Here is a 26,798-nt window from a genome sequence, read left to right on the forward strand (position 1 = left end):
AGGGCGCTGCCGTCATTCTATTGGTCACAATATTGTTCTTTGAATGATGCGTGCGAAACTGCGTGGAAAGGGTGAATTGTGTTACGTTTATTTACATTCGATTGAAATGTCGAATGTTTAACAAATTGTCAACTACTAGTATGTGTTTTGAAATAAAACAAATGTTCTATTTGATTTTCTCAATACCAGGAATGATTTCAGAAATGTTATCTACCAAAATAAAAGACTGATCTTTAATCTGTGCAAAAGTTTTAAAGTTTAGTTATTTTCACAAATCATCCCCACATATACAGAGGGCATTATATTATGGTATTATGGATGAACTAGGTTATTAAACGGCAAATACACACAAAACGACGAATTCACACAAAACGACACATTCCCAAATATCTCAAAATTGTATTCATGCTCATGACGTCATTTCAATTTACATTTGGAACTTTTCTAGAACAAAGCAGCAAACATGATTACCCACCCGCCTTCGGGAAGGTTGATGTGGTATTGGAAATCAGACAGCTCTGTCGGGTTTGTACGCCAGTATTTACAAAATTAAAGCTGTCGAGTAAACACTGTCGTTATGGCGTTTGGCAGATATATGATCGACGTTTAATCGCGCATGACTGTCCGAATGTGAACTATGCGGCTGATGTTTTTTCCGTGCATTATCGCCGTTCGTGAGAAAATTGACACCGGAAACAGGAAGTTGACTTACGCATCAGATGCGTGCGTATGTGATGGCAAGAACATTATTATTTGATTATATTAATGAATATGCTGTTACGCCCCCTCCCATCCGGCAAGAGACAGTACTTTGTTTGAACGATCATATTAATTTAACCTGTGCTCGTCCCTAAACACAAAATACTGTTTTTCTGGAGTTTTAATTTATTCTAATAGATGAACGACCTCGCAACCAATCACAATACTCAGTTTGAACCACGTTGCCCATACTCGACTATGTAATTTTTACGTCACGGAAGAGCATAATCACTTCTTTTAGAAGTTAATTATTAGAAATATTCAGTATAATAAAATTGCGCCCTCTAGTGACGAAGGTCTTTTTTGAAGTCGATGATAGAAAACAAAGTTATTCCTCAGACTACTGTAGAACAGACGAGCAACACGGCTTTTCCTCAGTCAGGAGCGTGCCACGTTTGTTTAGGGGCTTGACAATAAACAACTGATTGAAATAACGCGAATATAATGTAGTAACGCAATATCCTTTATTATTTTATCAAATAACGCGATATAGTAGATGTACACAGGTAGTTAGTTGTGTCGTAGTTCATTTTCTTTTTTTCTTGGTTAAATCACAGTCCCTCTATAGGACTATGGTTAAATACTGCCCCACAAATGCGACAAAACATGTTTGCTCTGTAATTATATAAAAAAAGAGAATAGACAGAGATAATTGAAATTATCTGCTTTATTAAAATCAGTTTCCCATTGACTTCCTAATGACAAAGATCGCTTAGTTGAGTTTTCACATTGTCCTGATAAATAAAAGACGTCACGGCTCCAAAACAGGTTGGTCGTTGGCCCTGGTGTAACTTATATTCCATATGTGTTCATATCTAGTGTTAATATATTATTAATGCACAGCGAATGTACGACTTTATTATACTAGGTCATCTTTACACCCAATGATTCATTGTAAAGTTTTTATTATTACTAAAAGAACGTCCAACATAACTGGCTGGCTGGCTGAAAGACATCCACTGTTAATAAGACGGGAAGGGTGGGTGTGTGTGCGTGTGTATATTTATTTGCACATTTCTCTGTGTTCAAGGTTGAAACTTAGAAGTCTTTGAGAATCACATGTTGGATAAAATCTCGTCAATTGACAATCTTTTAAAAAGAGAGGCACATTCAGCAATCAAAACAGAAATTATAGACGTACACACATTTGCTTCACTGGTCACAAATCACAATATTTGCTACAATGTATCACACAATAAGTCATTATAATTTATTCTAATATATCTTTGTAGACAACGTTTCTCGTGATGGATCATAAACACATATTTCCCATGATGCATCAGTCAACAATTGAAGTTGAGCTCAAAACAATATTTCAACTGACCAGATTCTCAATTCACTACATATCAATGCGCTTAGAAATTACATGGAGCACTGCCCTCAGACTAAACTTCCCAAAGAACATGCAGTACATTAGTGAGGGCGCTGTGCATAATAACTGAACAAATAAATGTGACTAACATTACAATAATATTTAAACTACTTATTGAATGTTGCAGTAAATCGAAGTGCTGAATACATATTTTTTTTTAATTTATATAAATTATTGAGTGATTTACATTGAATAGTATTCAACAAAATGGTGTGGCTCAGGTACAGTACGCAAGTTCAACCTTTTAGTGATAATGCACTAAAATGACATCACAACTTTCATTCACAGTAACAACTTTGTATGGTTGTACAGCAACAGAAAAATAAAGTTCAAAAACCTTACTTTTTATTGGCAGACTAGTATCAGGTATCTTGTTTCGAGAAGTTCAAAAAAATGGTGCAATTAATTACACAAATGTTTTTCTTTCTGTAATTTTATTTTGTTCACAATATTTTGTTGGAAACAAGAACAAGTCTATTTTCAACTGACATGCAAAAGTTTATCACAATAGAAGAGCCTCTCTTTCACCAATCTATGTCACAGAATAACATTTTGCTAGAAGGTACACATTCAGGAACTATTAGAGATGCAAGACCATCAAAATTATATTTTACCAAATCTTCAAAATAAGGCGAAAGGCTTCCTAAACCACAAAAATTCCAACTTTTCAAAAAGGGCCACTTGGCGGCCACTTTCCAACTATTTCAGTGCATCATGAATATGATGTGCTCCAAATAACTTTTAATGGAGAAGTTAAAAATATTTAAAATATACAATGACTTTTTTCTCTTGAAGTTAACATGTAATGATTAAAAAAGTTTTGAAAAAATAAGTATGTGTGAAGTATATTTGTTTACTTCTTTTTCGCCACTAGATGGCGCTATATACTACAAGCATCTGTATAGTGAAGAATATAAAGCACTTTTATAAAAGAACAAACTCCAAGAAATATTTCAACAGGGAAGCTGAATTTAAAATTCCCCATGATGCATTTGTTCATGTTGAATGAAAAGCATCATGGGGAAACTGTCACATCACATCACTATCTTGCAAAACCAGAAATCATCAGTCACATAAATTTCTAAAAATAGAATTCCTTTACATGACGTCATAAGCTGATTCGGCAATTTAGTGTGTTTGTGAAACAATGCATCAGCTGATTGATCCAGACTCCAGACAAATTTCTTGAAATTCTGCAATTACAAAATAGACAAAAGCTGGTACACTGGTACGTATTCAATGGAGACACTAGCAGCATGACTTGCATTTCTACCATTTCCAAAGAAAAATCTACTATGATTGAAAAAACATTTGCTTCAATCACAGGGCTTGAAGTTCAGAGTTTCACCCAGTTTCAATGCCAAACATAGCCTTAGCATATGAATATATGAATAAAAATATCTATGAAGTTCAAGCCCTGAATTATTGAAATGATGGTTTGATATGCATTGGTAAACAACTCTTTGAAACCTCATATTTTACAGCACTATTAAGACAAACTTTAAATGGAAATCTAAATTCTTTATAGATTGAATAATATCATACTACCTGCATACAAACATAATATGGGGTAACATGGGTATTTTTTTTGAGAAAGTGGCATTATTTTCAATTTCTCCTTGTTTTTACTCTGGTTTCTAGAACAAGTTTTTTCTTTTTTTCTTTAATAACTTCATATATTCTCATTGATATCAATTCTTATATTATTATACATTTTTCAGCAAACTGTCTTTTAAAAGTCTTCTTCGATATTGGTCTCATAGTGACATACAAAACATGTAAAATTTGAAACCGCTGACGACAAGCAAGTTTCCAATGAGATGTATTTATTTTCAAGAGAATTTTCCTTGCATAATATAATGCCTCATTGCTCAGTATGGGTTTGAATGATAACAATAAATTTCACACATTTCCAAATTTCAGTTCAGTTTTCAATTTTCAAACAGTACTTTCTGTTCAGAAGGAAATTTCTACAAATGAACATAACAGCCAACACTTGTTCTTTTGTAGAAATTTTAAAGGAAATCATGAATGAATGCATTTCATTTTATCTTGTGTAAATAAACAATGCATTTGACCCATAGTATGGGACCCATATCAAATATCGACCAATAGGCTTCTATCTTAATCTGCTTTTTAATCTCTGTTGATTTTTAATCTGCGAGTTAGCTATAAGATTAGACTTATCAAGACTGGCCCTTATAGAACACATACTTCGACAGAAATTTTTTTTAGAAATAAAGAACATTGTTAAAGATTGGTTAATTTTTCTAAAAAAAAGAATTATTAAAAAATAAAAAAAAAGTTCTGAATGTATTTTGATGTTGCGAGTGGATTAAACCATATTCTGACAAACATTTTCTTTGTTCTGATTGGCCAAAGACATGGTTTGTGACAGCCAATCAAATGATAGAGTATTACAAATACTTTTATAAATATTTGATATACCGGTATACAAGACATGGAGACAATCAAGAACAAATTTTGTTGGCGAAATTAAAGCAAATAAAACAACTACATTTGAAGAAGGTACTCATTAAAAGTTTTACCTTAGACAGAATTTACACTAATACAGTCAAACTTCTATTTCAAGACTTTTTCAGCAATTAATATTTTTTTTTTGAGATATTCAAAACAAGAAACACATACATCCAAGAATTATTTATAAATTATAACATTTCTGCTTAGACATTTTACAACTCGTTTTTACTGAAATACTGCTCCAACCATGCATTAGCTGCTATTGTCATAATATTCTGTGGATTTTGCATCACTTGGGTCACGTGATCACTGACAAAGGACACGGTTTCGCCTTCAGCGATGATTATTCTATCAGGCCAGGCGGCGTAACTCATCGCAAAACTATTTTCCATGTTGTCAACAAGTACACGGACTTTGTTCTTGGCTTTGTGATCGGTTGATAAGAGTTCTGTATTTAAATCAACCAACATTCTACAAAATAACAAAGACAAGTTATTAAATTGTGTGTAAGGAGGCTGATACAAAGAAATGAACATTTTAAAATCTAGGGAGGATGTGTTGATATTTAAATGCTCTCTATTGGTCAAATTGGTCAAAATTCTTAATTCATAAAAATAATCAAATAAATTTCTAATGTAAATTATAGGAAAAAAGGTATATTTGCTGGATTTTATCTCTGAATCATCCATTCAAGCGGAAATAAAGTATTTTACAGTACACAAATCATGTTCAAGTCTCTCAGACTCCATTCAGTTCTCGTGTTACCGGTACTGGCTACTTTCTAGAAGAGCATGGCCTGTTTATTAAGGTGCATGCTAAGAAGTTAATAAATCCATCAAGAGTGGCAAAACTCAATTTGCATTCAGATGAGATCAAACATGTGCACAGCAGTTAAAAACCAGTGATTGTTGACTAAAAGCAATCAAAGGCTGCTAGATTTTAATCGGATTTTGCAAAATTTCAGGAAATTGTTGAGCCGAAAATGTGTTAACTGTGTCTGAATTATGACAATTGAATTTACTGCAGCTGTAATAAAAATGAGCTTCTTTGGATAGTCTCTTTGTTAGTTAAGTGGTGACAAGGAATTGAAGGCGGACATTTACTAATATCATTTTTCCCATTTGTATGCATTTGAAGTTCAGCGTTTTTAAGTCTAATTATTCTTCACATATTCCACCAGACACTGTGCAATTATATCATTCAAACTGTCATGTGATGTAGGTCAAAACTTTTCATCTACTTTATTTAGTATCTATACTTTCAGAGAAGAAGTAATTGCATATTATTTTTTCAACTATATTTATGGCAGGCACAGTTACATGTGTCTCATGACTTATTTTTTATGTGCATTTGCAACTGCTGACATATAGTACATTTTGCCACGGAACCATACTAATATTTAACAACAGCTGAGAAAACGTCAAATAGTGCAACTCACCTTGCTGCCTCTATCCTATCTTCTAACGTCTGATGTTGTTTGACGGCAGAGAATTTGTCACCAAAGCTCCAGCCATCTTTAGGATGCGCCTCCAGCAGATAGATGAACACAAAGTCCACCCTATCGTGGTAGCGCTTAAACATTTTTAAAAGAGGACCACCTTCAATGATGGTCTGAAATGAAGAGGAAAAAAAAAACTTCAAATAATACATCTAAAATAACTTTATTGATGATTTTTGAATTATAGTATGGATGGTTAAAGTGAAGAAATATGGTAATTATTAGTTAACTAAAAAGGCAGGAATATTGACATGTTCTAAAGGCAATAAGTCACATACTAGTATTCAGTTTACCAAAAAAAATTCAAAAGAGTTAAATTTGGTTCAGTTTTCAATACAAGCAGCCAGTCGGCTGAGATAGCTCCGCTGTTAGCAATGCATAGTTCAATTAAAGAAGAGAAGATATCATTAGAAAATGAACAATATGTAAAGTATGTATAGCAATCGGACTTGCTGTTTTCAACAAGAATTCAAAAATATCACTTTTTACCAAACAGGACATAAATATTCATCAAAATTAGATAATTGAAGATATCATCACGAAATGAACAAATCTGAGAGAGGTCCACATGTAGTACCTATATATGTAATATCAAAGCAGTTGGACTTGCGGTTTTTAACAAAAAGTCGAAAATATAACTTTTTACTAAAATTACAAAAATATTCACCAAAATTAGAGAATTGAAGATATCATCACGAAATGAACAAATCTGAGAAAGGTCCACATGTAGCATCTATATATGCAATATCAAAGCAATTGGACTTGCGGTTTTTAATAAGAAGTCAAAAATATCACTTTTTACCAAAAATTACAAAAATATTCACCAAAATTAGAGAATTGAAGATTATCATCATCAAATGAACAAATCTCAGAGAGGTCTACCACAAGTACGTATACACACCAAGTATCAAAGCATTCAGGTTTGTTGTTTTCAAGAAGAAGTCCAAAAGGTAAAACATTGACACGGACGACGACGGACAATCACTCATATGATTAGCTCTGCTCGACAAAGTCGTATCAATCTAGGAGTAGAAAGTCTCAACAATGAAGATGATTCATTCAAACAGCTTTTAGCAATATATTGAAAAATTTACTAGCTGACTACTCCATCTAAAAATATCGCATACATATATACATGCATGTATAAATGCTGAACCAGTGTCAGCAAGGGGTCAAAGGCCAATTACCTACCCTCATGATAGGTCAGCTTTGTGATGATGCAATCAAAACCATTACGCGGTTGGATTTTGTTCTCAGTTTCGATAGCTTGACCCTGTTTCTTGTTTCTATAGATATAACATCAACTTCAGGTCTTCTATCACCAACTGAGATTTCGGCCTGAAGCAGATCACTAACGCCTTTGCCAACAAAATCAAAACACTGCATAATCTGAAAAATACAACCAATATTATTGACATTACTTACCGGGTATGTTACTGAGGATTATGATTTACTAGTATCATCAATTATTAGACCTGATGTTATAAAATTGCACAGTACAAGCATTAGTATTCAAATAACCAAACATAAAATAGCCAAAAAAATATTAACTGTATTAATCCATGAAGGCCTTATAAATGACAATAATTTACTGTTTTATTTCATGCCTTCACTTTAACATAAATGCGTTATATGGTTTACAACAGGAATATTTATTTGTGCATTGCTACACAGAATGCATGTTTAGGATTCTGCCCACAAAAGATCATCTAAAAGACACGTGATAACAATATATAGCCCAAGCAAATATAGAAATTTGTTCCTTCATACTAGAAGAACTCACCTCCATATCCATTTTATAAATTGGCACAATGAAGGCAAAAAATGGAAGTCTTCCAGGCATGATATCCGGATCCACTCCATATTGTTGTAACACTTCCCTCTCAGCATCCCGGCACACATCATATATATCCACATGGAACTGACTTTTATTGACCCGGTCTATCGTGTCATCCAAGGATTTGAACAACGATTCGGACAGCATTACCTCTCGCATCTTTTTAGAAACTTCCAGGACCATGGAGCGGTTTTTGAGGAAGTCACCAGATGACATAGCTACATCAAAAGAAAAATTTGAAATGGTAAAACCATGCTTTGTTTAGTATGAAAAAAACAAACAAGTTTCCTGACAGTCAAAAAAGCTCTGCTGCTCTTTACGAGCATTGTGATATGCAAATCAAGTACACACCAATAAAACAAAACCATGGTTATCTACAAGACAATAGTTTGGCTCTGCCTGTTAGGAACATGCGTAAGTAACTTCATCAAACAAATTGTTTACATCCAATTGATTAAACATTCACAAGATGAAATATTCTTCAAGATCACAAACCTCCTTCAAAAAAAGTAAGTTATGTACATCTCAAATATCAAAGATAGAAGGCTAGTAGTTTAATAATTCAAATATATCATTTTGTACAAAAAAACAAAAACTTATTTGCTAAAAAAGGAAAGTTATTAATATATTCATGCTATGGACAAAGCTGACAAAGGTCCACCCAAGTTACATATCAAGTATCAAAGCAATTGACTATTTGTAGGTTTTTGAGTATTTTTGATTGATTACGTAATAATTATCCACCATTTTGTCAACCTTGTTTGTAGTAAAAATATTCAGATGATACAACACAGGTATATTTGCATGTAAATATGATATACTGCAAATGTGCAGTCACTGCACAAGCCTGCAAAGATCTACTGACATAATCAAATAACATACCAACATGAGCATTTTTTTTTTTTTTTTTTTAAATATTTTTTTTGTGCCAGGCGACAGTTCTGGACATTGAGTGTCACTGTTGTCTCTCCTGACTTTTTTATTTTCTTTCTGTATGTGCAAATTGCAAGTGCTAGTGATGACACATAGTGCATGTTGCCACAGAAGTCATATTCATGTTTGGGACTACATGACAGGGCTGTGCGGCCATCTCTCTGTCAAATGGAAAATTGTAATGCGCTATCCTGACGTCAACCAGACCCGGTCGAACACAAGCACCTGCGGACCTTAACCAAGGTTCCCCCAAAGTCGCATTCGTTAGTGAATGAATCTCGGCCTGTGGAATTTGCCTTCCCATTGAGTCTGTGGCACACTCACCCAAGGTGGGGGTCGACCCTTTGATGTTCAGCCTAAGGTAGGATTTGAACTTGAGTCTGATGCGACAACCACTATGCTACCAGTGACCGGTGACATGAGCATTTGAAAACGGCTAATTGTCTATGGGGCTGGTAGTTTTTGAGAAGTAGGCGATGTAAATTCTTACCAAAAATAACAAAAATGTTCGCTAATGTAAATAATTAATGTTATCATATTAATAACAAATCTGAAAGATGACCACCCAAGGTACCGGCTACCTATTTGTACCTACATGGCTTAAACTGAAATCAAAAACAGATACTGGAATAAATAAAACTGAAATTTTTGAAGGAATGAGAATGATAGTTTTTTTGGCCCAGTGTTTTTGGATTCCCTTGTGTGTTCAGGTTAATGAAGTGCGCCCTCATTTTTAATGTGTTCATAACTGGCTATTATATTGCATGAAAACACCTGATCAGATGGTGAAATTGACATCTCTGACAACCAGTCTAGTGGGTCATTAGGATACCAATAATCATCAGAAATTTGGTATGTCTCATTTTTGGCATTTATTTCTTGCAATTTTCATGTACTTCTATGGGAGGTGTACACTCACCCTTGAACTTTGGCAGCATGTCCTTATCGCAGTCTGATTCATCATCATTGCCATCGATGTCTTCGGTTACATGTGTGGCTGGTGTCTGGGTAGCTGGTGTGACCCGAAGAATTTTCTCTACTGACACCTTATCGCCTTGGCAACCACTTCTATCATTGTTTGTAAGTGGACAACTAGAAAAGGTAACGAACACAGAAAGAAACAATCAGTGTTTTTTTTTTTAATTTGATCATGTATATCTTGTACTTGAATGTGATTGCATTATACAGTGTAGATGTCGTCCCTACTTGTACAGTTACGGTACATTTACCTGTACCAATATTTACATTACATTACCAAACAATAATTTGTCAATCGCTGCCTCGTCTAAACTCTTAGGCCCTTGTGTATAGAACTTTACAGTAGCGCCGACAAGTTTCAGAGTTCCTTATCAGTCAGTTCCAACCTGAATAAAATCTGATGTAGGTATAGGCTATAATATTTTAAAAATTTGTTTTTACTTTTTAATGTCTACTGTAGTATACTTATTTTCGCTTGGAATTAATTTTCGCTATTTTCGCTGAAGGAATGGTTCGGTGAAAATAAAATCCAGCGAAAATACCTTTTTTCCTATATTTTACGTTCAACTCGTCAAAAATCAGTGAAAATAAATTCCATACAAAACACCCAAAAAGTCTTTTCAGCGAAAATTAATTCCAGCTAAAATAAAGTATTTGATAGTATTTTGAAGTTATTCAGTTTTCTTAGTTAAGGGGACCGAGATACAATATACAAAAATGGCATGAAAAGCCCCCCAAAAACATAGGGGCTTGACGACTTGACGGCTGTTGGGGGGAAAATGACAGTAACATTTAATATATTTCTGCATACAACATATAATAATAATTATATTTTTTTTTAATTTCACTATTTTATGATAGCATAATGACATGTACTGATGGAGACAAAATAGTATTTTCTCAGTGTTTCCACATGTTTTTTTCTAATGTGTTGATGGCATTAAAAAAACAACCTTAGATGATAAATTCAAAATCTTTTTGATAGTTTTTAACCTAGATTTTGTAATCCAGCACATGTATGAATAATCTAATCTATAAGATTAAAAAAAACACATTATCACTAGTTAGCTCAGACTGAGTATGGTTAAATTAATTTCAGAACCAAACTTTGTAGCTCTTGTTTGGTACAGAAATCATTTTACAGCTACAGAGGGCGCTGTTCATAGTGCTTCACATACTGTAAATGCATTAATTATTCACTGGGTTTTATTTTCGCTGATAAGTAAAATCCACTAAATTAAATCGACGTGAACATAACAAAATAAGAATAAAACTTATTGTTTTCATGACAAAATCATGAAATTAAAACAGTGAATATGTTCAAAACACCCAAATTAAATTGTTAGTGAAAATAAATGGTTTTACAACTGAAGCACTGGAGCAATACTTGAGAAAATTCAATCAATATTGGAAACACATCAGAATTCAAATTTCTATTTTTATTCGAACATATACGGGCCACATATACAATATGCAGTTCAATTTGTCATTATTTTAGCATTCACGTCACCCTTTTATTGATTTTGTGTAACTCGTTATGCACATGTGGTTAGCGCATTTAATACCGATACCTTTCATCTTTGTAATCACATTTTAACCATCTCATTTTAAAAAGAAAATATTACTGTCTTCTACATGTATACGTTTCCTGTAATAAGGCTCCTTCAGTCTATTAGGTTTTTTTTCCTTTTTTGCTTTGAATTCACAAATAACTGAGGGTTTAAACATTTAATTGCAGGTCATCTGTACATAATTACCTCACAACAATCACCTCATCCGACCAAAATAATGAGATGCTAATTTGCTAAAAAATATTTCAAAAGATAGTGCATGAACAAATTAAATTCTATCAATCAGATAATGTTTCTCAAATTTTCCGTACGAAAAAAAACAGCATGATGATAACAAAAACACGCACTGAACAGAGAGTAATATATTTGAAATTTATGTAAAACATGTATAGCAATTGCTCCAAACAATGGAAACAAGCAGCTGTGAAGGTATCATTAAAAAAATCAGCAATTTCCCGTTTTCAGATAAACTGCGCAATTTACAATGGTATAACACAGTCCCTCTATAGAGGGACTGTGGGTATAATTTGCATATAAATTACCATGACATATCAGTGTGTATGTGTCACTGTTGTCAATACATGCAGCGCTAACACTGCATAGAGACTGTCATACCGGTAATATCATAGATAGGCTATGAATAGTTCACCACAGTTTAGTCTACAAAGGAAAGTGCCAATAAATAATACACTAAACATTTTTTTCAAAATTGAATTATATTTTACAAAAGCATTTGCTTTGACCTCTAGTTTTAAAATGTGATGGGAAATACGATGTATAATATTTGCTCTAAGCCTATGCTTTAAAAGTGCATACATGTAAAAGGTCATTATTACCGTAAAATCTGTATCAGAAGCCGCATCTCTAATACAAGTCACACCCATTCTTTTTGAACAATTGAGAACCAAAAATTTATCATTCCTCGTATGTGTAGATGCCATAATAAAAATCGCATCCCCTCTGTTGCATTGTACCATTTTAATAGAAGTCGCAGCTTCTAATACAGATTTTACAGTAAAGTTATATTTTTGTTTGTTGAGTAGGTGAACTTAACAATTATTGCTTTTTACAGAGGTAAATTTTTATTTATTAATGATTTTCATTGAAAACAAATATCAGTTTAATAATAAGACTAATTACAAGTCAAAACAGAATTTCCAAAACTGGGTCAGCTTGTTGACTACTGGGAAGTATTCGACAAGTAAATAAAATTATATTGTAGATGGAGACTTCTGAAGGAGCAAACAAAATTTTTTAATAAATTAAAATTCCTCAACAATATAATAATAATATATTTTTCAAAGGAATTTTCCTATTGAGTCAATGACATACCAGGGAGTGAGCACAAGATGTTATGTCATGAAAAATGTATGTATATATTAGCTTAGAGGCATACACATTAACATGGGGCTGTGAATTACTACTGGATATGCCCTTTAATTTGCAGACCAGTTCATTCAAAAATAAATAAAACAATGGGAACTAATACAGGTGTAAAATGCACATTCACTTTGATTGGTCAAATTATTATTAATAAAATGACTAGAAAATGACTTATGGATAATTTGTAGTTTTTTGTAATGTTCTCAAAGTTTTTTTGATACAGTGTGAGGGTTGACAAACAAGTCGGGACATAACAGAGTCCCTGTTAGTTTAAATAGTAACCAGAACTGAAATGAGTCAGCCATTTTGAATCAGAACATGCAATAAATTACATGAGAGTGAGAAAGTAAGAATGTCTATTCCAGACCTGTTTTCATTTCTTTTCACGACATACAGTCAATGTATGATTTAGCTCTAAAACAGCATTTGTATTCAACTATTTTGAATCTAATTAAAAGAAAAGATGTTCCCATTGTTGTACCAAGATGGACAATACATTGTAGTTGTCCCCATATACATGTATAACCAGGATCAGGGTTGATTTGATTAATTTTAACATTAAAATGGTCGCCATTCAGCCATCTTCAATCTACCATAATCATCAACAAATACCGGTATATGTGCATATGTGCGACATGATGTATGATGTATCTAACAAGTTTGAACATGATTGGTCAAGGCAGGTTAGAGATATGAAATAATTGTCTCATTTGCATAAATTAACATTCATGAGCATTGAAGAACTAGTCTTTCCAGTACAATTGTGCCAAAAAACATTCTTGTAGCCAACATGTCAATTCTATCACTAGGAGCTACAATTATTTTATCTATTCGTAAAAGAGATGTTGTTGCTTCGACGATGGCCCTGCCCTATTAACTTCGAAACGTTCCATCCAGATCGCCTGTCGCCCTCTTGTACCAATCCCCACCCCAGATGGACGTAATTTCCCAATGGTTTCACGTTTTGATCAGAATTTGGGAAAATTGTGAAATACATTTTCATTCCATAAATAGCAATATAAGTTGACCTAGGTGCTAAAAAGGTTAAACTAAGGGTTAACTTGATGTACGATAAACTCCCAGCATGCATTGGGGTAAACATCCGGTTGACCTTTCATGTAGTGAACTGCGCATGTGCAGTACTTGGAGTCACATGCTCCGTGTGTTTTCAGGAGCTGTGCAGTCTGTATTTCTGTGAACGGGATTCTAATAAAGATGAAACCGTTTACCGATATTGCTGAGTTCGTACTTTATTACTAAGCTTTAAAGTAACAATAGCTGGAACTACCGGGGATATCAATAATTTTTCTCCAATTTCCTATTTTAATAAAACATTTCCTGCATCATCAGTGTCAATTTGTAATGACCATTGCCAAAATGTGGACAGTATAAAGCCACTCTCTGACGACGTCTTACTGGTGATTACTTAACCACATCTTATGTGATATTAGGCTTGTGCATGGTCACTTGTGTCTAAAACAATATTTTGGTAAGATTTGGTCATCTTTATGTGGATATATTTATACAGAAAATGTTTAAAATCACAGTCATTGACTCCTTAAAGGTACATACATGTACACTGAGGTTATTACGAGAATATCATAAAGTATGGTGACCATATGTATATGTATTTATGAGATAAACCAATTATTTAACATCTTTTTCTGTTTGTACTCCTAATTTAGAGAGATACAACTAAAAATGCCAGCAAAATTAATTCTTCCGTGCATGATCAGTGACATGAGATACATTTTTGTTGTGTCACATGTAATCAAAAGAAAATATGCAAATATCACGCAAGGTTTCCAAATAAGGAAGACATATGAATGTATTAGTCCAGAATTCTGTGTCATCATTAATTGAATTGTATTGGGAACACCTTCTAGTACATATAAGTAGGTAAGGCACAGAAGGCATCTAGTCCATCCACAGTGTTCAATGGATTGCAATTATTTAGTAATGACGTGTATGAACATGGGCATTATTTGCAGCGCCAATAATGAAAAAACAAAAGTCAGAGTTTAGGTCGCTACAGATGTATTTTTTCAGACTAGCCAAATATGTGGGTATTTACTCAGAAGATTTCAAACATGATTGATTTATAAAAAAAAAATATTCTCAATTTGTAAAATGCATAACAAGACTGATTTAATATTGTTATTACATCTATATAAAAATAAACAAGCAGCCTCTCGGCTGAGATAGCTCCGCTGTTTGCAATGCACATTTCAATTATAGAACAGAAGATATCATTAGAAAATGAACAATATGCATAGTATCAATGCAATGGGACTTGCTGTTTTCAACAAAAATTCAAAAATATAATTTTTCACCATAAATGATTGTGGTTTTTAACAAGAAGAAAATATCACTTTTTACCAAAAATAACAAAAATATTCACCAAAATTGGAGAATTGACGATATCATTACAAAATGAACAAATTTGAGAGTGGTCCACATGTAGTACCTATATATGTAATATCAAAGCAATTGGACTTGCGGTTTTTAACAAGAAGTCGAAAATATCACTTTTTACCAAAAATAACAAAAATATTCACCAAAATTGGAGAATTGACGATATCATTACAAAATGAACAAATTTGAGAGTGGTTCACATGTAGTACCTATATATGTTATATCAAAGCAATTGGACTTGCGGTTTTTAACAAGAAGTCGAAAATATCACTTTTTACCAAAAATGACAAAAATATTCACCAAAATTAGAGAATTGAAGATATCATCATGAAATGAACAAATCTGAGAGAGGTCTACCCAAGGTACATATACACTAAGTATCAAAGCATTCAGGCTTGTAGTTTCAAGAAGAAGTCGAAAATGTAAAACATTGACACGGACGACGGACAATCACTAATATGATGAGCTCCGCTCGACAAAGTCGACAGCGGAGCTAAAAAAGGAGGGTAAGGACTTATTTATAAAAGTTTACAGTTTCAGTATATATGGCCATTAAAATGTGTTCCACTGGAAAACCCATGCACACCCATTTTGAGCCCACCCATTTTGACTAATTTAAGTAATGAAAAAAAAAGTACCTTGATGTTGTTTGGCCAATACCACAACTGTTTCCTTGATTGTGGTCCATTTGAAGACTACAGCGTACTGTGATAAATGCGATAGATATACTCTTGAACACCAGCAAATGCTATTGTTAGAATTGCTATATCAAGGTATACCAGCATTTCATTGCATAACGCCTGCATAGCATTGAATGACACCACTAATTAGTAATTGATTACCCATGTTTGTTTGATTCAGATAGACAAAAATTTAAATCACCGAAAATCCACAATCAGTCCAGCAGTCAAAACAAATTATTTAAAGGGCGGTAGTCGTCGCGCCACACATGCGCGAGATATATGGGTCTCGTATAAACTTAAGATGGTGAGTTTGATTGCCGTGCAGATCAACAAGTACAAACTGAGATGTTACAGGAATGTCCTTGTCTGAGAAAATGTAATCTCTCATTTTAATTTATGATTTTTATAAACTTTCGTAGATATAATAAGAGGTTATTAAGAGGATACCGAAAAATATGCACAAAGACAGTACAGCGGGAGTATCGAACGGCGTGCAGTGAAGGTTGATGCTACAGCGTCCTGTCTGAGCATGAGCTCACGTGCGTAATCACTCCATATTTGGAATTCACATTTCCTAATATGGTTGGATGTAAATACCCAGTGCGATACCGCAAAATTGCGGTACACTGTGATTTATGGCATCACAGTGATAGATGCATAATAAAACAGCTTGTGTCTATTCAATAAATTGTAGTCCTGTATTATATATATAAAATGTTTTCATACAAATGTTGTTTACATAGGGTCCTGCTTGGCTATAAAAACAAAAAGATGGTATGCAACTATTTATTATTACACTAATATACCGGTAGTACATTATTGATATAATGTCTTCTCACATGAAACATGTGCATGTTCATTTCAAACTCATCCACATTTGTGAAACTGTATTGCTTAGCCTTAAAGTAATAACAAAACAATACCTTGTTGGTTGGCTGATACCACAATCGGTTCTTTGATTGCAGTCCATCGAGAGATTACAGCGTGATGAGACTAAGAATCATCAACAACTGCTATTGTTAGATTCACCTCATAATTACATACCAGCAATTCATTACATGACAATATTTATATTCATATCTTTTTAAATTTATTTTCATCACTAGAAATGTTCCCAAATTTCCCACAATCTGAATAAGGGTATTATATCACAGCAATGGGGGCAATCAATTGGTTTCCTAATCATATTCATGTCTAGATTGAGTAGAGTGTGTGCTCATAAGCAAATCACACAGGCATTTGTGGTTAAAATAGAGAATATTTTGATGATTCAGTATACTACAAATGTTAGTTTTAGTTCATGTAATGTGCTTCTATCGTAATAGAACAAATATTGTAGTAAATAATTTTTCAATAGAATCTTTTTAAAACTGGAAACCTATGGAGTCTTCACTTCCATAATGGCAAACAGCAATAAATTCTGGTCCCTTGAAAGGTGGGTCTTGAGTTTCCCACACAAGATTGAACACCAAATTGGAAGTGACTTGTAGTATACAGAGTGGGTATATCACACGGGTAGGGTTTTCCCCAAATTTAACTGAAAACAATTAGGCAATCAAATTTATGGTATGCATTCCATGCAGGTATTGAAAAGCATGACATTTAGGACATGAATAGAAGACTTAATCAAGCTGCCTGCATGCACTGTTTAGAGAAAACATTTCATGAGAGGGATGATGCCATTGCAGTGAAAATTTTAATTTTTAAATGAATAAAACATTTAGAATTTTTAAGTTCATGACTATTTTTAGTCTACAGCATCACAGTATTTGTACTGTCATTCAATGAATTGTTATTCACCAGCATTATAGCTAGTATTGATTGAAACTCATATTCCAAGCATTACTGGTAATACCGCATTATCAAAATATACCCTGAATTTATTGCAAATTAGATTGCTAACTTCCTTCTTTGTGATGAACAAAAAATTTAACTGAATTTGTTTGTTTCGAATCGAGGTAATTTGTAACAACAACACGATGACTTCAGCAATCTGCCCATAGATCCAGAATATTCAAATCAATTCTGGGTGTATGTTTGTTAATGCCACAAATCGTTTTCTTGGTGTTACAGTTATATTTCGACATAACAAAAATTGATTCAATAAACAAAACTGACATTCTTATTGCAGTTGTCACAGACATTTTCCTTGTTGTACTTGAGTTGCTGAAGAACTAAAAATGTTCTTTGTCCAAAAAAATGTGGGCCATCTTTTTTCCCCCCACTTATTTCACCTTAGCCTGACAAGTTGGCGTAGGTGGCGCCCTGGACTGCTCCCTGGACTGCTGTCCTGGACTGCTCCCTGGACTGCTGCCCTGGACTGCTGTCCTGGACTGCTCCCTGGACTGCTGCCCTGGACTGCTGCCCTGGACTGCTCCCTGGTGGGGATCTCAGCAGTCCAGGGCGCCACCTATGCCAACTTGTCAGGCTAATTTCACCACTGCCCATTGCCCTCTGTTGACAAAAAAATGATCAAACCTGCAAAATGTTTGGGCTGTCAAACGTTTTAGCACCAAAAACGTCCACCATCCCATTTTTTGAATTTTATAATGCTTGATGTGCAGCATATCCTTACAGCCCAATGTACATGTACTTTTGACATTGACTAGACAAGATCAAGGTTAAACTGTCATATTTGTTCTATTAATACAGAAAAGAGCATCTAGGATTATTTTTGATCTTTCATTCGCGAACTGTCACTAAACCTCTACGATATTTCAAAAATTGAGATGGATGACTGTGATAGATAAGGTTGATTACCGCACTCTGTTATGATCTATAAACCATTAATTAAATAATCTTGCTCCAACTTATATGAGACAAGTGTTTAAATTGGTCAGAGAAGTCAGCACTAGGACTACCAGTTCCAAGTTACACTTGTTAAAATTCTTAAAGTATATTCAGATAGCTTCCAATTCCCAGCTGCTGAATTTTGGAATAAGATACCTCTACCAATTCAGGATAGTGACTTAATTGGAGCTTATAAACGTACCTATTTTAAATCTGTACTTCTTTATTTAAAAATGTATTACTAATTTTTGTATATAGTATTAATTTTTGAGGACCATGTGTGGGATAAGCCTATAGCTTAACATGTTTTTATCCTCTTTAAATAAATAACACATATGTGTTAACATTACATGTAAATCTGTAAATTACAAATTTAAGGTAAAATAAGTAATATTTTAATCTTTCAATTTTTGGTTTACATGCACTTGGAGATGTAACACGAGTTCTGTCTCAAAATTATTTAGAACATTTTGTCCAAAATAGCAACTACCAGTAGCTTCAGGGATAAAATTATAATTATTGTTTGGATAAAACAGTGAATCTAACAGAAACACTTGTTATAAGTGCTTTGCTCTGAAATTGTGAACAAAATAAGGACATTTTGAAAAATATCAGCAAATTCCTGATGACAGGTGAGAATCTGAATCATTAATGTGGCAAATATGGCACATAGTAGATGTATATATATCCAAAGGGTAACAAGAGGTCACAGTTCAAATTGAGTTCAGAAACAATGCAACGTGTCAAATGATTTGAAAACCTTGTTTGAAATTAACTCAGAATGTCTGAGATATGTATGACTTTAAAACTGCATTCACTAAAAAAAAGTAAAGTATGTACAAGTTTGAACAAAATCAGTCTATACATGACTGAGATCTGCTTCATGAAAGGCAGAAATACTTGATTTTAATGAAATTTCATCACAAAAATGGCTGCTATTTGGCCATTTTGATTCAGATCATAAAACAAATGGTCATGCACGCTTAAGATGTGTGATATATTTGTAACGTTTGAATGTGATCTGACCAGGTGTGTCTGAGATACAGATGGATACATATGCACGAATTAAGATTAAAACATAAGTCGCTGTTTTGGACTGTGTTTGAATGGGAACTAATAACAGGCAGTGCACAATAATTATAATATAAATATTATAGCCATTTTTAAGTTAGAAATGAATGTCCTGTTAATTAACGAGTTCGGAAATGAACAGCAAATTTCATAATTATGCATGCATGTCTGCACAGACAGTATCGGCAATAACAGTTGCTATTTTTAGAATCTCATTTTTTATAAGTAATAAATTACATCTTTGCTATATTTACATCATGTTACAAAGTACTGTTGCGAATATTTTCGCAGATATCACATGATGTTACATTAGGTATTAAACATAGTTCCAAAAATGTGATGAAAAAAACGCATTTGATTTTTGTCCAGGATGTAATTTAATCTGTTAAAGATACAATTATTGTTTACCGCACTTATCAATGTTGAGAATCGAACACGATGTAAGTCACATATTCCATTCAGTGATTCATGATTTGATTGTGATGATATAAGCATGTTACAAATGGTTGAAATGAAGATACGAATGTCATGGATATGTACATGTAAGTCATTATGTAAAATAAATGTCCTACTGTATATACATGCACAGATCATGATTTTAACACTACTGTAAAATACTTCATTATAGCCGGAATTAATTTTCGCTGAAATGAATTATTGGGTGTTTTGTATGGAGGTCACTGATTTTTGATAAAATAAATGTAAAATATAAATTGAAATATATTCGCTGGATTTTATTTTTGATGAATTATTCTTGCAGCGAAAATAACTTCAAAAAATATTTTACAGTAACTGAGAAGTTGAGTTGCCATGTGTTATCAAGGCAGAAATTTTTACTGAATTTGCGTTTCGCTAGATTTGAATGTTTGAATTTGAAAAATAATTAACTAGAATAGAAGGTTTTTGTTAATTAAACTACACTTCTGTACAAACTTGTACAAAAGTGAGAATGACATATCCACTACAGAATGACAATATTTGCATATCATATCTTGTAAGTTTTATATTAGAAAGTGTAGATTCAATAATTACTCAATATTTCCAATATGGCGGACATGTTTGTAAACAAAGTCTATATACCGTACATGTATAACAAGAAAGTATAATCAAATTTCACTGCCTTGCTTTGTTCTCAGCTTCACATACCAAGCAGTTAATAGGTTTGGAAGATGTATAATAATAAGTTATTATGAAGATATCACAAAATAGCCACTCAAGTGAATGATTACATTGACCATCAATATTCTCACTGTACTGTTGTCATGGATACTATATGGTGTTCTTGTAATCACCTCGTACAACACATCTGTAACTGCATCATCACAGTGTGATGCCATTTTGTAATGTCACATATGGGATGCAGTTGCTAACCTTGTTGGGAAACTAATTTCAAATAATATGAGGACACTTCAAAATATTGGTATATATTCATGATATTCCTGATGAACTACCTTTGTGTATACTTTGCTATATCCTTATCATAACTCTGTGATAAATTATTTATGAAATTCCACTAGATCATAAATGAAAGTAGGTGTATCCACTGAACCATACTGGACAACATCTGGTTATGATTGAATTATGCTTAAATTCATATTATTATATTGACAAAATGCTGCATCTGTGTTTTGTTTTTTTAAGTGTTACATACACGTATATAGTTAAATTCTACTACCAGGTAAAATTAAATAATCATTTTCCATGAAATTAATTTTGAACATATATGCATATTTATTTGTTTTTCAAATATCCACCAACATGACATATTGAACATTAAACTACAGTAATATTTGATATCGACATCAAACCAGGAAATAATTTACTAGTAACAAATTTTATTTATCACAAACAGTGAAATTTGAGAAAATTATCACAAAAATTACAATAGTTTTAGATTAAAAATTACATGACAGATTAGGTTAAGATTATTGAGTCGTGAGTCGATGGTATAGTCCTGCTGCTGCCCTATTCATATTCACTTCACTAATTGAACAAAAGATTTTTTTTTCCCAATTACAACGAAAGATTTTTTTTTCAGATTGAAGTGTTATATGTTTACTGGGTTATAAAATAATAATTATATATAAATGAATATGCATGAGCCTATTATCAAAAGCTGCACAATACAATGTGCTAAATATATCTACCTACATTTATAATTTTTTAATTATTAATTTAACTCTTATACTGTCTGCCACTTATGTCGCCTGACTGCCAGCCACTTTACTGCGTCCAAATACTACCAATTTTTGAAATGTTGTTTCCGGGATAGGACTGATAACCCAGCCTAACCATCGTAATACCACAGGGATTCCTCCCATCCTAATTTCAGTCAACTGTTTCCATACTCCCAGCTTTTGCAAAAGCAACTAAGATTGTTTTTTATTACTGAGGTTCCAGTGTGAACAAATCTCACATCCTATAGAGTGAAACAGAAATTCGCCATTTTCCCCAGGATTAGGGAGGCTATATAGATGTGCAGTACGTATCCTTAGTAGTGTAAAATTTGAATTTGGCTTGAACTGCCTCAATAGGGTTTTGGATGACGAAATTATAGTATCAATGTGGGACCACTATGAAATGATGTCTATAGTGCTGTCAATTAATGCTTATCTGGGAAAGCTTGTGAATCACAATAACTACAAAAACATTTAGTGATGACAAGTTAACTAAAAGTTATCAGTACGAGTACTAAATGTCTGTTTGATAAAATGTTTTCAGTAATTCCTTGCAAGTTTTTAGTTACCTTATTTATTCTATTAGTAGCGCTTACATAAATTAAAAAGTTGTTTCTATAATCAAAATAAGGCATATATTAAGCTTTTCACGAGCAGACTTTTTAGACCAAATTTTCCACAACTTTTTTTTTTATAGTCTTCAATATTTCTGGAAATGAACCTTAATTAACAGACAACATTTAAGTCAATTTTCAATTGTTGATTTTTGTCAATTGAAGGCAAGTGCAGACTATAAACAGACTATTTTGTTAATTTGTGATGAAAAGAGAGAATTGGTGGTAAAAAGGTTAATGATTCAGTATACAACAAATAGGATTTTTGGTTTATATTGGAGATACAATATTTTTGTTAATTTATTTCAGGTTTGTTTAGTTTGATGGAATGTGTTAAACAGGACTATTCACCAAATGCAGTCACAAAACTGAACTTTCGCTCATTACCAATAATAGCGAAGTATTGTTGCTAATTATCATATTATAAATAATAATTTAAATAAGAGAAAAAATAGTCATTTAATAAATGTCAATCTTTACTTTAATTACTCATTGCATGTGGTTGGATCTTTGACATTGACAATTTAAAAATGAGAAAACATGATTTGGTGACATGAGGATAGATTTTCTGAAGATTAGTATGAATAATTTTGGTAGTTGCAAATAACAATAATTCATTCACAAATCTTGTAGTTGTATCTTCAAACTGTACATCATATGTTGTGTGAATTCAAGAGGAATATTTAATACCACAAGATAATTTAGGAATTGGGAGACTTCCTTATTCTGAAGTTGACAGGAAGGTGAAAATTAAATATTGTCTGGTAAATAGATATTAGTAAAGAAAGGTTCCTTCACTCTTATATTCATAGTCAATACACAAGACAGAAGACATTTATTCAATTTGAAATAACCTCAAGTTCAAGGTGGTTCAGATTGTGAGAAACTGTATTGATAAACTATTAATAGTCACCTATTGATAACCATGTAGTCAAGGTTAATGTAAATACTACATTGATAACCATAGTGATGATTTGTTAGAGATCTCCGCACATGCTGAGCGATGGGACCCGCTAACATGAGCTGAAATGTGTGTGTGAACAGGATTGATTTGGCATGTGTTGTAAAAAACTTGTTTTTGGTTCCAATAGAGAATTGGGGTTGAAATTCAGCACAAGCCAAGTTGAAATTCAGCACAAGCCAAGTTGAAATTCAGCACAAGCCAAGTTGAAATTCAGCACAAGCCAAGTTCAAACTCAGCACAAGCCAAGTTGAAACTCAGCACAAGCCAAGTTGAAATTCAGCACAAGCCAAGTTGAAATTCAGCACAAGCCAAGTTGAAATTCAGCACAAGCCAAGTTGAAATTCAGCACAAGCCAAGTTGAAATTCAGCACAAGCCAAGTTGAAATTCAGCACAAGCCAAGTTGAAATTCAGCACAAGCCAAGTTGAAATTCAGCACAAGCCAAGTTCAAACTCAGCACAAGCCAAGTTGAAACTCAGCACAAGCCAAGTTGAAATTCAGCACAAGCCAAGTTGAAATTCAGCACAAGCCAAGTTGAAATTCAGCACAAGCCAAGTTCAAACTCAGCACAAGTCATGATCACACTCAGCACAAGCAAAAACCAAACACTTCCATTTTAGCATGTACTGGTATAAATATATTGATTCTATGACAGCTTTATTGTATAATAGGTGATCCATGTACATGTATGGTTCCACTCCATACAAATCACCTTTGTGGCCTGAGCACTAGCTCCTGCCATGAAAAAATAAATTAATGTATAACAATTTTGCCAGCAATGGACATTTATGCTGCAATTGGTTTCTTCTTGCAATGCTACATTGACATGAAAAAATAGCTGTTATTTAAATTCTCTTTTGTCATTTAATTGTGCAATGATTCATAATAAATGCCATAACAGCAAATAGCATGTGCAGAACATGCATACTGTTTGCCATGTGTTTTGGGTCAACAGGTTGACGAATTAGGGTGCAACAAAGCCCAGTAAGTCCTTAGTGGGTCGATCGCGAAGTGGGTTCCATTAACATGAGCACAACTGCTGTAACCCCTTCACAAACATCAAAGATTGAAGATATTTGGCATGTGACATTTTGTAACATGAACATAGATCATGCCTGTGGGTCAATGTACACTCCATCTACTTATGTTACCATGTGAACAATCATAATAAATAAAACAGCCTTATGATTGACCCAGTCCTAAACAAAATGTATCAGTAGGGCAGAAAGAAAAAAACTTGATTGTGCAAATTTGTTTTAACTTGTTGTAATGCTAGAAATTTAGTACATAATGTTGGCTTTATCGATGATGTATATTTATTGTGGAATATATCATTAGCATATCAATTGCTGATGTTACTATCTGACATTAATATCAGTTCCCAGTACCCACAAGGACTTTCAAAAAATACAGTGGAATACTTTATTTTCGCTGGAATTAATTTTTGCTGAAAAGGCTGTTTGGTCCTTCTTTATGGAATTTATTTTCACTGATTTTTGATAAGTTGAATGTGAAATATAGGAAAAAATGTATATTCGCCTGATTTTATTTTTGCGGAATCATCCCTTCAGCGAAAATATATTTCAAGCGAAAATAAAGTATTCTACAGTATATAATAAAAATTATTGCAGATGAGAAGCATTAACTGGTTAACAAATACCATCAAAAAAAACTACCTGAATTTGAATTGAATATTATTTGATCATATGTAATTTAGTTGTACTTAGATCAGATTTTAATTTTAAAAACATCTAACAGTGACAACTGTTTGGACTAAGCCACAAAACAGTTTGGCAAGCATAGACAGGCATTGCTAATATTTTTGTTCATTTGTGGAGCAGCATTTGAAAATATTTTGTATTATCTTGCTCAGTAAAACATCTGGATCCATTAGACCATGGGAACTGATATTTTTAAATATGTGGGGAACTTTGATTTGAAAGACAATTTTCTATTTCACTTAGTTGTTTTCCTAATTTTAAAACCAATACACCAAAGTTAGGTAAAACATGGCTACTCTTATGAATCCAAGAGTTTTTGATGTACTGGACATTTGTCATTGCCCTGTTTTCTCTTTAAAAAATGCACCCCCTGGATTTCATACAGTTCTCAACACTGGACAAAATATTCACCTATTTGAACTTTGTCAGGCTAGATATTTGTCTGATGACCTTAATTTTGTTTGTTGTCTGTTTCACAATAAAATGGACACACATTATTGAATACCAATATAGGCGATGTGTTTACATGTTAAAATGTGAGCTGTCTCTTTCAAAGCAGTGTCACTGATTGGCCTACACACTTCAAATAACGGTACAGTGGGAATGTATAGAATAGCGCCGATGACACGGAACATTCTAGTATTTTTGACACAACACATTAGCTTCATGAACTTGTTTTTTGGGGTGACACGACAAGATGCAGTTATATAAATTTTAGCCCGGTTTACGAGATGTGTACGCAGTTAATTGTCGTCCGAATACCGAAGTCACAGGAGCAGTTATAATTAATAACTGGCCATTAATTAAATTGATGATACTCTTTACAAATTAAATGGCAATGGCGAGTCTTTTAAAATGGGTTATAGTAGATGGTGAGACAACGCTCGTATACAGCCAAGATGACGTATCCACTGACCTCTACGATTTATCTCGATCGATCTCTACTTTACATTGAGGGCTGGTGCATGATAATTTCCGTGCTATGGAGGTATATTGTTTTATTTATTATTACAATATAATAAAGGCATTCGACGATCGTGGTCGTATGCACGTCGTAAGGTTAATATCCCGGAAGCACTTGTGATTTCAGTTTGATCGGCTACTGAGCAGACAACGTCATCCAACTGAACAGGTTGGGTCGCCAACCTAGACTATCGAAAGACGATCTTCACGGCAGGGTCAGTTTTGCTTGACAGCATTACTTTCATTAAATACAAATCAAAAAGTGACAGAAAAATGCATTTATTTTTGAATATTATACTTCGTTACAGTGAACGAAAATTTGAAGGCAGTCAATGTTCTGCTACTCAAGAAACTAAAATATAACATCGCGCGAACAATGGAAAATTCCGTGTCACGAAGCCGGTAATTCAAGGAATAAAATAAGACCTACCTGCCATCCAATGCCGAGACAGTCACGCATTGGTGTCCATTATGAGGAGCAAAATTGGGTAAAAGCGCGATAAAGAACAGAAAACCAAGCGTCGAGGCATGGTACATTTCGACGATCAGCTGTTCGCGTGCGGCTTCGGTTAACTCTCCTAATACACGT

At 33.4% G+C, this 26,798-nt stretch overlaps 1 pseudogene across 1 annotated transcript; it reads right to left on the reverse strand.

The window, feature by feature from the left end:
* Positions 1-4,378: 4,378 nt before the first annotated feature.
* Positions 4,379-26,798, reverse strand: LOC100366877 (uncharacterized; annotated as a pseudogene). The gene is made up of 6 exons (XR_014931253.1): positions 26,640-26,798; positions 9,800-9,972; positions 7,894-8,165; positions 7,302-7,499; positions 6,051-6,223; positions 4,379-5,083 (listed from the first exon to the last, which is right to left on the reverse strand). The product of XR_014931253.1 is annotated as an uncharacterized LOC100366877 (transcript).

This window comes from Saccoglossus kowalevskii, chromosome 12 (assembly GCF_978046115.1).
Source record: "Saccoglossus kowalevskii chromosome 12, keSacKowa6.1, whole genome shotgun sequence".
Taxonomy (NCBI): domain Eukaryota; kingdom Metazoa; phylum Hemichordata; class Enteropneusta; family Harrimaniidae; genus Saccoglossus; species Saccoglossus kowalevskii.